Here is a 17,351-nt window from a genome sequence, read left to right as displayed (position 1 = left end):
CAGAAATATATCCGAGTATATATGGGAACTTAATATGATAATGATGACACTTCAATACAGTAGAAAAAGGATAGTCGTTTATAAAAGGCACTGGCATAACAGCACAACTAGAGAAAACATGCTAAATCTATACTTCATATAAAAAAATAAGTTATATATGAATTAAATGTTTAATGTAAAAAATAAAACGATGAAAACACTGGAAGAATCTTTGAGAGAACTTTTACTTGGAATGGAAAAACTTTCTTATGCAAAATGGGAAACCTAAAATCCATATAACAAAAGTCACACAAATTGGCTGAGTCCATATTTTCTTTAGCTAATAAAGCGTTTTTTATTCCCACTTGAATTTCAATGTCTTAGGCAGGACAGGGAACTCTCCAGTTCCCCTGGTCTCCACTTCGCCCTACTATCTTACATAACCAGCCTCTTTATACACATTAATGACACTGAAGTCATTCAAGTTTTCTACCTCTAAAATAAAAAGATCTACTATAATAAATTTTCAATTTCTTTAGAGAAAAGAAACCATAAACAAACCCAAAAGACAAACAGACAAGGAAAAAATATTTGTAATTCATTTATTAAACAAGGAGTAGATATCTCTAGCATACAAAGAGCTCCACGAACTGATAAAAACCACTAGAAAAATGACAATTACAACCTTCCACTAAAAATATATTTTTTGAGCACATATAGAACATTTATAAAAACTGACCACAATGAAACATACGGTTGAAAATTTTAAAAAGAAAATTCCTAAAAGTAAGCATAGTAAAGTCTAAAAATTTTAAAAAGAAAATTCCTAAAAGTAAGCACAGTAAAGTCTAAAAACGACCTCAAAGTTGGTGTAACTGTTACTAGGAAACAATCTCTACAATGTGTAGATGCCTTTATTTCATTTTTATGTCATACTTCTCTTTATATTTGGATCTTACTCCTTCAAAATGACTTAAAATGTTTTCAAGTGTTTGTAAATACGCTCTTGAAAAATCACTGTTGTTAGCTCTTCTTCATGCTCTTCTTACTCATCTCCTTACACATCTGAAGTTGGACATTTCCAGTAATATCTCTGATGCATTTTAAATCCATCCACTTCAATTATTTCTATACCAAAAAATTTTTCAGATATGTACATCCTTTCTAAACCTAATATCTAAGCAAAAAACAATAAAGAAAATAAAGACTGATAAACTTGACTACATAAAATTATAAACATCATAATCAAAGGTTTTTTAAAACCTGAGAAAAAAACATTTTCTACAAAGGTTTAGTATACTAATACAAGCAACTGTTACAAATCAATAAGAAAACAGACAAAGAACATGAATAGGCATGTCACAAAAGAAATGCAAACAATTCCCTAAAATGAAAACACAATCAACATCATCAATAATCAGAGAAAAATAAATAAAAATGCGATATTCTTTCTTTCCTACCAGACTGCAAAGATTAAGAAGATTGGCAATACCCAGTGTTGGCAAGGATATGAAAAAACAAGAATATCTAAGAAATTGTCCTTTTAAAAAGGACAAGAATAGTGGGATGCATATCTAAAAATTCTATGAAACACTGTTTATAATAATGAAAAAAATTTTAATGACATTAAAGGGATCTGATACATGAACTATGGTACACTTAGCCAATAAAATACTATGAAGACATTAAAAATGATGTCCATTGGCTTATCTTTAGCATTATATCCTGTGCATAGCACAAAATGGACACTGAATAAGTATTTACTGAATGACTGATTACATTAATGATTTATTTAATGAATGGTTGATTAAATGCTGACTGATTGGTTAAGTGTGTAGGTGGGTGAGTGAGTGACTGACCAACTGAGCGACCCACTGAGTAACTTGAGTGACTGACTGACTAGCTGAATGAATAAGTGACTGACAGTCTGAGTGAGGAGTGAGTAACCAGCCAAGAGACTAACCAACTGACCAAATGAGTGATCAACTGACTGAATGAGTTGAGTGACCCTCTGACTGAGTAAGGAAAGGACTGAGCGAATAAATGATTGAATGAATAAATCTCTAATCACTGAAATGGAAAGATCTCCACAATACACTGTTTAGTTAAAACAGCTCAAATTAGAATGAACAGGGTGACCCTCTTCATTTAAAACTATATTTCAATGTCACTGTATAGAAACATCCAGAAAGATATTACAACTTATTAAGCAAGTTCTGTCAATCACAAGTAGCACTTGCAATCCTTTTTGCCCCTTTGATTGATGAATGTAATTTTTAAATAACCACTTTTATTCACTTGAATTTTTCTATTTGAAAACAGTGTTTAAAGCTTGTATACTACTATTGCCTCTTAAAACAGTGTATAAAATATATGCAAATATATATATTTTAAAACAACATCATGATTCTTTCACATAAGAAGCAAGGGATCTAAGATAAATACTAACTCAGTTTTGAGGCTTTGTGAAAGAAGAGGATGAGAACAGCTACACATTTAAGGGATACTGAGGTGAAACTTCATCATTTTACCTTGGGCCAGTCACAGAAGTATATACCTAACAGGCACCAATTTAAGATCTCCTGAGAAACCTGATGCCATGGTTTATATATAAACAGAAAGGGGAGAAAATGTAAATTATTCTGCAAATTTATCCCCTTCCCCTATTTTTAGTCTTAGGAGCAGACTTGGAGCTACTCCTTAGAATCATGCTTAATGATGACTAAAGAGGAAAAGGTAGACTTAAAATGTATAACACACACAGAAAAAAGTGTGAATAAAGATGGGGGAAAGTGCTTTAAATAGATCTTTGAAAGTTGGGGGTTTTTTCCCCTTAAGATCTCGTTTCAAAACCATCACATCCTAAGCCTATAGTACCAAGAAATTTTTTTTCAGTTTTTTTTAATTTTAAGAAGTGATGAGTTTGCCTATAGAAAATAAAATTGCACAGTAAATTTAATTCTCCTGTTGAAGTACTTAAAACTATCTTTTGCTATTGACATTGAAAAAAATCTGAAAGTTATTTAAATCAGTATGAATTTAAGTTCATATTTATTTTAAAAATACTGCCATGCCAAAAGAATCCTATTTTAGACACTACTCTGAAATAATTATTTAAAGATTATAACGCATCAGATAAAAAATAAAATTAAGCATTTATGGATAAATAAGCAAAGAACAAGGAATACATAAACATGTAGATGAAACCTAATTCTCTAGACACTGAAGCATTTTCTATTTTGGATGGAGTTCACTTCTTCACTAACCCATCATGAATCAGATAGATTATAATATAATTCACTATTTTCTTCTCTGGGTCATTCCCTAAGGCCTAAAATCCTCTCCTAACGAATCTTTCCATGTTAAATCTTTGTAAAAACAACATACCTAATTATACAGAGCAGTATCCGTCCACTGCAAAAGCTTAAAAAATATTATTCTAAGTTCAGTTTTTCAAAATATTAAATTACAAAATCCAGATTCACTTTTAATTCTATCTTCTCTGATCTGGTCAATTATCCAAAAATCTGATAATTCACCCTTAAGTGAACTTCTCTCTAAGGAGTTCCAATATGGACTGCCATTATGAAGTGACAAATTTCTCTTCGTATGCAAATCTGATACAGATAAAACCATACTGTGAACTGTTAACAATTTAAGGCCAAAAATAGATTAATAAGAGCAAATTCATAAGTTAGCAAATACTCATTTATTAAATACAAAAAATAACACCTCACAATAAAGCCAAAAAAAGGTAAAATAAAAATGGAAAAACCAAGGTTAGATCCAAGTTTAAAAATAAAAATAGGGGCCTGCCCGGTGGCACAAGCGGTTAAGTGCGCAAGCTCCGCTGCAGCGGCCCGGGGTTCGCTGGTTGGGATCCGGGGCACGTGCCGACGCACTGCTTGGCAAGCCATGCTGTGGTGGCGTCCCATATGGAGTGGAGGAAGATGGGCACGGATGTTGGGCCAGGGCCGGTCTTCCTCAGCAAAAGAGGAGGAGGACTGGCAGATGTTAACACAGGGCTGATCTTCCTCACAAAAATAAATAAATAAACAAAAATAAAAATAAAGAGGGAAATTGAATGGAAGTAATTAAATTGAATAATTGGCACAAAGATCTGCTTTAGTTTCTAAACTGCTAACTTACTCATTTTTTTTCAAACATATGAATACCTCCCATATGCTAAACATTATACAGGATCTGAAAATAAAGAAACTAACAGAAATATTCCCTAACCTAGAACTCATAGTATAGTTTCACAAAAGCCATTGTTGGAACAAAACAGTCTGGAAATAGACTCAACTATACACACAATTTACAATACTAGCATTTCACAGCAGCAGATAAAAGATGGATTATTCAACAAACAGCACTGGAACAACCAGACAACCACCTGAAGGAAAAAAGTTGGATCCCATCCTACACCTTGCACCAATATAAATTCCAGATGGATCAAGAAAACATGAGAGTTTCAAAAACATAATTTCAGGGCTGAGAAGGGATCTAAGTATGATTAAAAAAAAGAAAAAAAACAGAAGTAATAAAAGGGATGACTGACAAAAAGAATAGCATAAAAACCAAAAATGTATGCATGACAACAAAACACACTGTGAACAGTCAAAAAAGACAACCTGGGGAAAATATTTACAATTCATTTTACAAACACAGAGCTATTTTCCTTAGTATAGCAAGAGCTCCCACAAATCAAAGTAAAAGGTCAACAATCCAATAGGAAATGGGCCAGGATATGAGTGCACAGTTCCCAGAAAATGAAAATTTAAAGCAAATTAAAATTATAATGAGATTCTATTTTTCTCGTCTCAAATTGGAAAAGATGAAACCATCTGAAAACAGGTGCAGAAAAGTATAAACTGGCATTTGTATGGAATTTCGGCAATATTTATTGAAATTAATAAAACATACCACTTTTTTTGTGTGTGTGAGGAGATCAGCCCTGTGCTAACATCTGCCAATCCTCCTCTTCTTTTGCTGAGGAAGACCGGCCCTGGGCCAACATCGGTGCCCATCTTCCTCCACTCCATATGGGACACCGCCACACCATGGCTTGCCAAGCAGTGCATCAGTGCGTGCCCAGGATCCGAACCAGCGAACCCCGGGCCAGCGAACCCCGGGCCGCCGCAGCAGAGCACGCGCGCACTTAACCGTTTGTGCCACCCGGCCCGCCCCAAAACATATCACTTTTGAATCAGCAATTCCTCTTCTATTAAATCTATAGTTATGGTCACATACATGCAAACTGACATAGGTACAAAAATATTTACTACTTTTTGAATTGTTAAATATTTAAATGTCTCACCAGTTCAGAAAGCAAATAAATTTAAGAAAAGCAAAACAAGAGACAGATATAGACAACCCTTTCAAAGAGTTTTGCTCCACAGGGGAGAAGGAAATGGGGCAGTAGCCTGAAGAGAATGTGGAGTCAAATAATGGCATAAATTAGGAATTGGCAAACTACAGCTCACAGGTCAAATTCAGCCAGTTGCTTGTTTTTATAAATAAAGCTTTACAAAACTGCTTGTTTTACAAATGAAGCTTTACATGCCCATTCATTTATGTATTATCTATGGTTGATTTTGCACCCTAAGATAGAGCTGAATAGTTGCGAGACAATCTTGCCTGCAGAGCCTAAAATATTTACCATCAGGTCCTTTAAAGAAAAACTTTGCCAATCTCTGGTTTTAATCAGTGATTCTCAGTCTGGTCCCCAAACCAACATCAGCATCACCTGGGAACTTGTTAGAAATGCAAATTCTCAGGTCCCATTCCAGACCCACTGAATCAGAAATTCTGAGGGTGGGGCCCAGCAATTTGTTTCAACAAGCCCTCTAGATAATTCTGATAAGAACCACTGGGTTAGGGAACAGTTCTAGTAAAGCCAGGAACAGATGAGGACCCATCTGGGGTTTGTGTTCACAAGTTTAAAGGGGCTTGAGGAGACTTGATGGAAGCCTAACAGGTCCCAAGGAGGCTGTCAGTGGGGGCTTAAAGGAAAGTGAGGAAAATGCTATTGAAAGCTGAATAAAAGGAGATCTTTTGTTATTAAGTAGTGGAAAGTTTGGCAAAACTATCGCCTATGGTAACACGAAAAATAAAATATATACTTAACGAATTAAGGAGATTCTAGGTAGAATGTAGAAGCAGCTGGCTTCTTCTAGCTGCCTTTATAATTGAGAGAGCAGAGAGTGGAATTTCAAAGAAATGTAAAGGGCTCAGGACAGTCTTTTCAGCCAGCAGTGTGCTTCAAGTAAGAAAGAGCCTCAGGGCAAAGATCAAATCTAGAGTGGGACTGTAAAATCCATTGTTAAGACCTCAGAAAGATCTAAATTAGTACCTTATAGATCCTTTCAGAAGAAAGATTATCCAAGGATCTTCTCCAGCTATTCCACTACTGGGTATCTACCCAACGAACCTGAAATCAACAATCCAAAAAAAGGCTTATGCACCCCTATGTTCATCACAGCATTGTTCACTATAGCCAAGACATGGAAGCAACCCAAGTGTCCCTCGACTGATGACTGGATAAAGAAGATGTAGTATAGATATACCACGGAATACTACTCAGCCATAAAAAAAGACAAAATCGTCCCGCTTGCAACAACATGGATGGACCTGGAGGGTATTATGCTAAGCTAAATAAGCCAGAAAGAGAAAGACAAACACTGCATGATTTCACTCATATGTGAAAGATAAACCAACACATGGACAGATAGAACTGTTTGGTGGTTACCAGGGGCAAGGGGGGTGGGGGGTGGGCACAAGGGGTGGAGGGATGCATTTATATGGTGACTGACAAACAATAATGTACAACAAAAATTTCACAATAAAAAAAAAATTATCTAAGGATCTTAAGGGGGTTGTTCCACAGCAGCCACACAGCAAGCTAAGGTAGGAAAAATCTCCTCTCAGAAGAGATTTGTGGGTATGGCTTTTGTCTGATGGAATAGATTATGAACTGATACACAACAAGTCCACAAAGTTCTTAAGGGAATTATATTAGCTTAGAATGGAAGAGACTAACTATACAAAATGAAAAGGAGGCCTTTGGATCCTGAACCACTATAGGCAGAAAGCAAGCTCACAAGATTACTCAGTTTCAAACACAGGTCAATTCTTCTGGGGAAAAAAGAACAATTCAGAAGGTGAAACCAGAGACCAAAAGAAAAGGCCATGGCCCACTAAGAACAACTTCTGGGGAGTAGGACTGAGCCCTAATCAAAGAACTGACAACATGAGCCCTGCTGGGTTTCAGAATTGCTGTAGACTGCCCTATAACTCCCTTGTCCCTCTTTTTGAACAAGAATGTCTACTGCAGTTAATATGCGCCTTTCCAATCTCGTATGTTAATTACGTGGGGGCATATTACTTGTCTCTTCACACGTCTTCAGTTAAAGAGGAACCATTCTCAAGAAACCATACCCAAGGAACCTCATCTGCATCTGGACCTGATTTAGATGATGACATAGTGGATTCCAAGTTGATGTTATGACGGGATGTGAATTAGAGGTCTCTGAGGAGGAGGTTAGTATAATTTGCATGTATTTTGGAGAGATACGAAGTGTGGCAAAAGGGCAAACTATGGCAATAGTAATGTCCAGAGATAGCCATATCAATATCTCCCATGCCACGTGTTTTTTTCCACAATGTGACCTTCCTCTCCCCAATTAATAAGTAGAGTCTAATTCCACCCCCTCCCCGCTGCCATGTTCACTGAAACACTTGCTTTTAAAAACCCTGACTCATCATGCAAGAAAACCAACTACCCCGAGGCCTCCATGTTGTAAGGAAGTCCAGGCCACATGTACATGCTCCAGTTAACAGCTCTCAGTCAACAGCCAGCATCAACTACCAGTCATGTGAGTGAAGACACCTTCAGATGATTCCAGTCCCCACCTTCAAGTTACCCCCAGCGAGCAAGACTTCCCAACTAGGATCCTCGACATTGTGGAGCAGAAACAAGCCATCCCTGGTGTGCCCTATTTTAATTATTGACCCATAATATCTGTGAGTCTAGTAAAGGAGTTGTTATACATTACTAAGTTTTGGGGTAGTTTTGTCACACAGCAATAGCAACCAGAATATATACTGATGGAAATTATAGAGGGAAAAATTGAGAATGCAAGAAAAGGAGGGAGAAATACAGTGTCAAAGTCCTTGAAGACAAAAGGGGATGGGCTCCTCTACACAAGCAGATGGAGAAGCCTTAGATGGCACATTAAACAGTTCATTCACTGTAAAGGGGAAAATGGCGGCATTTAGGTACAGATACAGAATGGGAAGGGAGGGGGCTCTACTGATGATGGATTATGTTATTTAGAAAGACAGAAGTAAGCACCAGAAGACACTGTTATATGATTTGAAAGTGGTTTCCTGGAGAACAGGAATCAGGATGGGTGAGGGGCAAGGGGCTGCTGTTTTCTGTTATAAACATTGGTAAGCCACTTACGTCTTAAATTTTATACACATTTTACCATGTGATTTACCAGGTTTACTTTAAAAGGTAAACAAAGTTTTAAAAAAAGATTTAGTCTGCTCCTTCATTTTCCAAATGAGGAAAAAATAAGGTTCAATGATTATGCGACTTGCTCAAAATTACACACCATGCTGACAGCAGTAAGTCCCTGATCTCCTGATTTCTAAAACAGTGCACCTCCTCACATCGCATTGCCTTTCATATTACAAAAATATTACCTAGTCGGGGACGGCCCTGTGGTGTAGCGGTTAGGTGCGTGCACTCCGCTGCTGGCGGCCCGGGTTTGGATCCCGAGCGCGCGCCGATGCATTGCTTGTCAGGCCATGCTGTGGCGGCGTCCCACGTAAAGTGGAGGAAGATGGGGACGGATGTCAGCTCAGGGCCAGTCTTCCTCAGCAAAAAGAGGAGGATTGGCATGGATGTTAGCTCAGGGCTGATCTTCCTCACCAAAAAAAAAAAAAATTACCTAGTGGCATTACATTTCATAATCAGAATTTATTAAACTAAAATCATTTAATAAGCAACAATGAATGCCCTCTTCCCAAGGACTGACACCAAAAAAAGCAGACAGAAAGATGTCCTTGGGAAGATCAAAATAAGCATTTGAGCTAAAACAAACAGCCCACGGACTAACTCAATCTAGTTCACCTGTAGTAGCTATACCATACAGGCTTCAAAAACAGATAATGCTTCCTTTTGCCCTTTCCAGTTCTCCTAATCTGAACATTCTTAATCATGCTACCTTCAGTTTTCTAAGTTATCTACCAAGAATTTCTCTTTCCTTTTAGAAATTAATACCTTATCATTTTATTCGGATCTTACCAGCACAAAAGCATCCAGAGGTCACTTGTCTAACCTGCTAAACCACTGAATGTCTAATGCCAACCACTGAATGTCTAATTATTCAAATAATACAAGGCTAATGCCCACAAAGAATAACAGTATCTGTGTAGTGTGGTATGAGAGGACACCGATGAACGACAAACACTCTGTTGAAAAATATCTCCCAGTCTTTATTATGCCTAAAATTCTCATTATTAGTCCCAGTGATGCAGACCTTTGGATAGAAGTCTCCACTGATCACCTAAAAGTCAAATCCAAAGATTGTTTGTTATACTAGAGAGAATAAAATATTAACAGTGGCTATTTCTGCAAGGGGAAACTATAAGCAATTTTTTTCTTTCTTTTGCTTTTCTAGATTTCATATTAGGAAAACCACAAGTACACATTTTTAAGGCCCTTTTTCAGTTCTGATTCTCATTTCTTGGCAGTGATCAATAACGATCAACTTGTTAATCACTCCCACCTTCTTAACCTACTCACCTACTTGCCTCTCATACTAACTGCTCCTTCTTTGTCTCCTTTGCCAATTCCTCTTCTTTCACCCACTTCTAATTATGTGCAATTCCCAAGGCTCAATCTCAGGTTCACTGCTCTTCTCTCTGAGCACCCCAATTCCAGCCTGAAATTTCTCTACCAAGTTCTAGTTATATGTCCCACTGTATATCTATTTTAACTTGCCTATCCCACTGTCACCTCAAACTCAACATATCCAATATATAAGCCCAGCTGTCTGTATCCCCTCACCAGCTACTAATACTTTCATACTTATTTCTGTCAGTACTGCCATTAATAAAATTCTAGTTCTTTTTTTGTCACTAACTAGGTAAGTAACTTTGGACACATTTTTAAATCTCTCTGGGTCTCAGATTCCTAATGCACAAAATGTATAGACTGGCCCAGATGTTCTCAGATGTCTTGGAGTTCCAACACTCTTTGATTTCCTCTGTCACTGAGGATCATAACTTCAAAGTCATCTCTGATTACTCCTCTTCCTCCCCCCACCAAATCCTCCTTTCTTACCCAGTCCATAACGAAGTCTTATGTGACATCTCTCCAGCCTTATCTCCACTAAATCCAAATCCTTATTACTTTAGGCCTAGATTATTTTCCTAGCTCTATCACTTCTCCTTCCAATTCATACTATACCTAGCACTGATACTACTTTCCTAAAATACTTCTTTTAGCAAGCTCTTTCTCAATCCAAAACTTTTAAAGCTCCTCTGTTACCTATGGTGCAAAGTACATTCTTCTCATCCTAGCACTTAAATCCGTAATCTAATTCCAATCTACATTTTCAACCTGATTTCTTACTACTCTTCCACACAAACCTTCATTTCAGTCAAGTTGTTCTATTTACTATTCTCTGAACATGTCATGCATATTTTGCCTTTGTTTACCTCCTACACAAGTTCTTTCCTCTTATGCAAAATCAAATCCTGCCCAGTTTTGATTCCAAAGCCTCTCTGGAGCCTTCTTTGCACACTTCAGCTCTAAGTGGTCTCAAATACCTATAACTTTTACTATTTATCTTATTTCTCCAACTACATTTTAAGTCCTCAGAGAAAGGAATCCATTTTATAGTTTTCTGCATCTCTTTTGGACATAGCAAAGTACCTTTGACATTGTAGATATTAATAAATATTTGTTTCATGACTGACTAAAGTTCCTTTTTAATACACAGCATTTATTGAATGCTCCCCGTGTGCTCAGCACTGTGTGTGTGTTTTTTTACATCTAGGTATTGTTCCACAAGGCAGACACAATCAACTTGAAAAGATATGGCTAACACCAGGAAAATAACTATCAAACAACCAAAGCATGGTATATAATTAAACTGTGTGAAGTTATTCAAAACTAAAAGAACTATAGAAATATACAGAGGAAAAAAGCAATATTTAGTGAGAAACAGTTTCATAAATGAGGTGAAATTTTTACTGGGAGTATAGTAGTACAGTCATGCATCTCTTAACAACGGGGATGTGTTCTGAGAAATGCATCCTTAGGCAATTTCGTCGTTTTTTGAACATCACAGAGTATACTAAAGGGGAACAAAATTTGCCACCCCAAAATGTATCTCTTTAACATGAGGATTATTTGAGGCTGATTATTTTTAAGAAACAAAAGACTCAGAAAGTTTTTGTTACCTCCCTCTTAACTGCCTAAAAGTGTTAAGATTAAAAAATCCTGTCTCAGGAAGCGAGCTATCACCTTAATATAACACGAACTAGTTGGCAGACAGAGAGGAACCTAGCCTGTTTGTTGGGCTCCCCTCTGTTTCTGTGTGGCCAAAGAGACATTTGTTTTCCAAATGTTTGCTCCTTTTCACCTACCTGAGAATTGCCTTCCTTCCCATTGAAGTCCCTGATTTTCCCCACCCTCAACAACTTCTTTTGTCTTTAGCTGAGGGTGTTATTTAAGCTGCGGGCTTCAGCCATTTTGGTGAGTCACTCAGTTTTCCTGGGTTTCTCCCATGTATACATGTTATTAAACTTTTGTTTTTCTCCTATTAATCTGTCTCACGTCAATTTAATTCTTAGACCAGCCAGAAGAACCCTGAAAGGGTAGAGGAGAATTTCTTCCTCCCCTACAGTACTTACACAAACCTAGATGGTATAGCCTACTATACACCTAGGCTCTATGGTGCTAATCTTATAGGACCACCATTGTATATGCAGTCTCTCATTGACCAAAACGTCGTTATGCAGCACATGACTATAGTAATAGTAGTAATAATAATAGTGATAATAAATAATTATAATAATAATAGCTAACACTTAAGAGTGCTTAATGTGCCAGGCACTGGTCTGGAGGGCTTTTCATATATTAACTCACTTACTTCTCACTACAACTCTAGGGAAAAAGTACTACAATTCTCATTTTTCAGATGCGGAGACTGAGGCCCTGCTCAGTTATTCCACAACTAGTGAGTGGTGCAATAGGGTGTAGAATTGGGCTTGGTGAAAGAAGGAAGGAAAACATGAGTGAAAGTTAAAAGACAGAATAAGCACAGCTGTTATTAGAAAAGTATGGAAAGCAGCTTGCAAGACTACAGGCAGAGAATGCTTGTTAAGGGTCCTTAGACAAAAGACTGAATAAGGCAGGGATTGATGATCGAGTATCTTGAAAGCCAGGAAACGGAAGTTAAATTTAGTAGGTAGAAAGCGGGAAGGCACTGAAAATTTGAAGGCAAGAGAATGCCACAATAAGGAGTACTAGAGTGACATTTCTATTGAGGATAAATAGAAGGAAGATGTAGGGCCTGGGCCTTGCTTGCTCAGCAAGAGCCCACAAGCCCATTGCAACCATGGCCTTCTGGCTCCCTTCCTGGCAGGCCACCCAGCTGCTGGGATTTGTAACAATCCAGGGCCCAGCCCGGACCCTACCTTATCTCACACAAAGAACATCACGTCTTAAAGCGACACAGAGCCCCTCCACGTGAGCTACTGTTCCTGGGAATGCTGGTCGTACCAGGGACAGCCCCTCTTGGCAAGCATATGGCCTTTGCGTCCCCTGCCTATATAAGCAACCCCTCCCCAGCCGTGGTTGTAGGTGCACGATGCTGTCCAGCCGGCCGCCACTAGACTCCTCTATAAGTAATTCCCAGTAAACTTATATGTCTCGTTCGCTGTCTCCAGGTCTTTTCTTTGGTCTCTCTGCAACTTATCCCGCACTGCTCACCCAACTGGGCGTGCGGCCAGACAGAAGAGATGCTGGACTGTGAGAGGTTGATATGACTTTCAATATTCTAGGCTGAGGAAATGAGTCCTGGGATTCAGGTGATAAAGTGGGGGAAGCAGAGACATGAGAGACAAAAGAAATATGGATAGGACATGTTGAATGGATTAATATAAGAGGTAAATGAAAGAGGTAGTTTAAAGATGATGCCTAATTTAAAGCCTGTATGACCAGGAGAGAAGGAAATTACAAAGGGTATAAAAATAATGATTTTCATTTGGAGCATGTTGAATTTAAGGAGATGGTCAAAAATACTAGTAGAAGACCAGTACTGGAAAAACCAGGAAGTGACCAGAATGACAAGTAAGCAATAGGATTAGTTTTAAAATGAAAGAACTGGGCAGAAGCTACAAAGATATTAAATAGGAGAGGAAATATATTAAGCTATGATCAGCTGGTACTAGCTCTGTATCAATAATTTTACCAATAATTATATCAATAATTTTGGTGGGGAGGAAGATCAATTAGTGACCAACATTTAAAAATGCAGTTTTTCCATTAAAAAAAAATTTTATCAGAAAAAGCAACCAAAAGCTAAGGCAGAGGTTCCCGAACCTTCTCCATTTAGAGAGTCCTTAGTGTTAGTAATTTTTTCACTGCATCCCTACGCCAAAAGAAATACTAAGTAGGTGGGCTCAAACCAGTAAGTGTTTGTTTATTTATTTTTTTTGTGTGTGAGGAAGATCAGCCCTGAGCTAACATCCATGCCAATCCGACCAGCTCTGAGCTAACATCTATTGCCAATCCTCCTCCTTTTTTTTTTTTCCCCCCAAAGCCCCAGTAGATAGTTGTATGTGATTAGTTGCACATCCTTCTAGTTGCTGTATATGGGATGCGGCCTCAGCATGGCCGGAGAAGCGCTGCATCAGTGCGCGCCCGCCAGGGATCCGGCCGGGCCGCCAGTAGCAGAGCGTGCGCACTTAACCGCTAAGCCACAGGGCCAGCCCCTCAAACCAGTAAGTGTTAAAGTCCTTACAACTTAGTGCCTGTTGGGCATTGTACAACTTCTCAAACCTTGGAACCAAATTGGACAACATCACGTTCTCATTTCCTGTATCACACTGATTTTCATGCAGTAGTCACTTTTTATCAGAGCAACCTCTAAAAATAATAGCTTTGCAAAGACACGACATTGTAGAAAGGAATGTGTCAATCTAATGTTGAAACTGTGAACTATCTCAAACTAATAGTTCAATCCTGAGTTCACTGGTGCTCTAGGGCACCTCAGCACACAGTTTGGGAAACTGGGAGCAAAGGGAAAGGTCCTAAAAAGACGGGGGAAAAATGTAATGGAGGAGGAGCAAAAGAAAGTTCTTAGCACAGTGAACCACAAGAGGGCAGCACAACAGTTGGTAGGGGCAGCACAAGGGGAAAGGGAGTGTTAAGGAGAAATGATACGAGTCAAATCTTTCCATAAAAAGGCTACAAGACCCCTTAACCAGTTCAAGACCTAAAAGTCCTTTTTCCCCTTTTACTAAAGAGGAAGAAACACTGGTCACTGGCAGATCACCTTATGCAGAGTCATTGTGCCCTTCTTTGAATCTCCTTTGCCTGCCCAGCCATGATAGCAGCCAAGAGTTATACAGTAGTCAAGCAATGTACTGCTTTGCATGCATAATCTTATTCAATCCTCACAACAATCTAAGAAAAGTGAGGCTCAAAGGGACTTTAAATAATACAACTATTAAGTGATAGGAACACTCGGATTCAAACCCAGATCTGACTCTAAAGCCAATGCTCTCTCCTTATTCTGCCTCAAAGCATCTCATCTTTCAGCAATAGCCAGGTGAAGCAGAGAAAACATATCATGTTCCCTTCCTATACCTAAGACACTTGTCTCAAAGCACTAGCAAAAACCAGAAAATGAAACAAGCTTTTCCTTAACCAGTCCCTAAAACATGCTATAAACCCCAAACACAGGACACTCAGTTAAAGCAAAAACAAGCATTATGTGCTTATCTACTCAGCAAGTACTGCAGCTTTCCTGGACAGGTAAATACTGTACTATTAAGGCAAGTGTTGGACACATCCAGGTTACAGTTACACACTAACAGATATGTGCCCATACAAGCAAGTGATTCTCACACTTGAAGTGGTAAAAGGTGAAGTGGGTGGGGAAAGGGAGGCCAAAGGTTGGTTATTCATCTTCGAATCTGCTGGGTGTTATATCAGAATGTGCAGTAGCCCAACAACTCACTCGTACAAACCTATTATGAAACCAAAAGCAATCGTCATCTCTTTTATTCCCACTTCTGGTTTCCTTTTCCACATTTCCCCTCCCCTCTATGACATACTCAGCCCCTTCTATCCTTTCATTCAGAGAAAAGGAGTTTCTCTTGACAGATTAATAACCACCGGAAAGCAAACTGGGTAAATTCAACTGACACAGCAAACTTAGGCAGATAACACCACCCAGGAAGCATTCAATGGGGTAGCAGAAACCCCAGCAAGAAAGGCGGCCTTTCAATATAGGTATCTCTTATTACTTGAAAATGTTCCTCTTTGGAAAATTAAGACTCTCTGGCTGCTTGAGGAGAAAAGGTAACCGACAACGTTTCCTCTGCAAAGCCATGTTATTTGAACAATCAGCAGAGAAAGAAACTATGAATGTTTCTTAAAGGGTCTAAGAGCCACAACAAATAAACACCCCCAAATTACCCTCCCAGACCAACATTAAAAGTTCCTCACTGCCATTTTCAAAGGAGTAGGCAACAATGAGCCCTGCCTGTCGACACACGCTTCCAACCTTCCTACGCACGCACTCACAGCTAGAGACACCCTCTCCTTTATTGCAGCGCTAAAGGACAGCAGCCAGGAACGCATACCCACCGCCGCGGGAAGGGGAGGAAGGGCCTCTTTTTCTGAAGAGAAACAGTTCACATCTTGGTCCCTTGCCTGCTTCTGAAACCTAGAAAAAGAAGCAGCAGTTACCACCGTAGAAATCCTGGGAAAACAGATGCTCGTTTCCAGGCTGTTTAGATGTCTATAATATTTTAAAGAGGGAGAAGTAAAGGGGGTGGGGGAATATCAGGCACACACAGACGCAAATATCAACAGCAAGACACTCCGTTGTAGGTTTCCTCTTAAAGAGGAAGATTTTCTTGCCGAGAAGTTGACTACCACTAGTAGTGGGAAAGCGGGGTTCAGGAGGTGAGGAAGAGGAGGAGAAACAACTGCTGCCCCCCACCCAGAAGCCAGGCAGCAACAACACTCACCCGCTGCCCGGATCGGGCGACGAGGACGCGCCCCCAAGCCCGCAGGGGCTGCTCCTACTCAGCGCCTCCGGTCGGCCAAGATCTGCGAAGCCCCCGGAGCGGGCACGGTTCCGAGCGTCGCCAGCCTGGGACCTCCGGGCCCTCCCGCGCGGGTTCGGCTCCCACTCACATCCCTCGGCGGCGAGGACCCGGCCTCTCTCGCTGTGCGGAGGCAGCAGCTCTCCGCCTCGACGCGCGCCGCAAGTTCGGGCCCAGGAGCCGAGCGGCCGAAGCGGCGGCGGCGCGAACTCCCGAGCGATCCGGGCGCCGGCCCAGCCTGTCAGCGCCCAGGGAGGCCGTTAGCGGCGGCCGCTGCTGCCCCCTTCTGCTCCTCTTCCTCTCTCCTTCCTGCAGCCCACACCACTCCCACTACAGGCAGCCGGGAAGCCCGTCACAGTCGTCGTCTCCACCCTCTCCCGGGCCACACTCTCTTCTCAGCGCCCCAGGCGACACGGGCTCAGACGTTTGTGTCCCACTCAGCCTCCCAGATGGCCTCCAGCCGGGCGGCCGGTTCTCGGCTGACTGAGGCCGTCACCCACCGGGACGGGGGCGGGGCGGGAGTCTGGCGCGCGTCCTCGGACTGCGCGTGCGCCACTCCACCTGGGCGGTGCTTCTCCCGGCGCGCGCCGCGGGGCCGACAGGGGCGGGCCGCGCAAGACCGTGACCTCTCGGGAAGCCTGCGGGCGCGCGCGGAGATTTCCCGGGCGGCGGCTGCGCGTGAGGGGACCGGGAAGATGAGCTGGCGCGGGTTCTCTGGGCCCTGGGTCCTGCCAGCAGCTCGGTGCGCGCGCTGACGGGCGTGTATGTGGCCGCTGCCTGCCGTGGAGGCGGCTGGGAATGAGTCAGCCCGGCCGGGAAGGCGCCTCCTGCGCGCGGCCCGGCACCGCGCAGAGACTTTCCTCTCCCGCCTACTGTCATCTCCTTTCTGCTTTCGCTTCCACGTTCCGGGTGCAGCAAACCGTTCCTTTCCCAGTCCAGGCTGCTGGGACGAGGGGAAGTGGCGCCAAGAGTTGAGGCAACGCGTTCACACGCGCCGTTTCGTGCCA

At 40.9% G+C, this 17,351-nt stretch overlaps 1 protein-coding gene across 3 annotated transcripts in view; it reads right to left on the bottom strand.

Annotated features, from left to right (window-relative positions):
• The window catches only part of JAK2 (Janus kinase 2), a 155,961-nt gene extending 139,549 nt beyond the window's left edge, over positions 1–16,412 (bottom strand). Inside the window, exons 1-2 of one of the 3 annotated variants that reach the window (XM_004440668.3) lie at positions 16,267–16,412; positions 15,881–15,959 (exon numbers count right to left, since the gene is read on the bottom strand). The gene's annotated coding sequence lies outside the window, so the exon portion shown is untranslated. Of the gene's footprint in view, positions 1–6,334; positions 6,415–15,880; positions 15,960–16,266 lie in introns of those variants that run through there. The other 2 variants (XM_087444547.1, XM_087444548.1) reach the window with 2 other exon arrangements.
• Positions 16,413–17,351: the final 939 nt, after the last annotated feature.

Source organism: Ceratotherium simum, chromosome 20 (assembly GCF_057802395.1).
Source record: "Ceratotherium simum simum isolate JZ-2026a chromosome 20, ASM5780239v1, whole genome shotgun sequence".
NCBI classification, from domain to species: Eukaryota; Metazoa; Chordata; class Mammalia; order Perissodactyla; family Rhinocerotidae; genus Ceratotherium; species Ceratotherium simum.
This window is presented reverse-complemented; position numbering and strand designations above follow the sequence as displayed.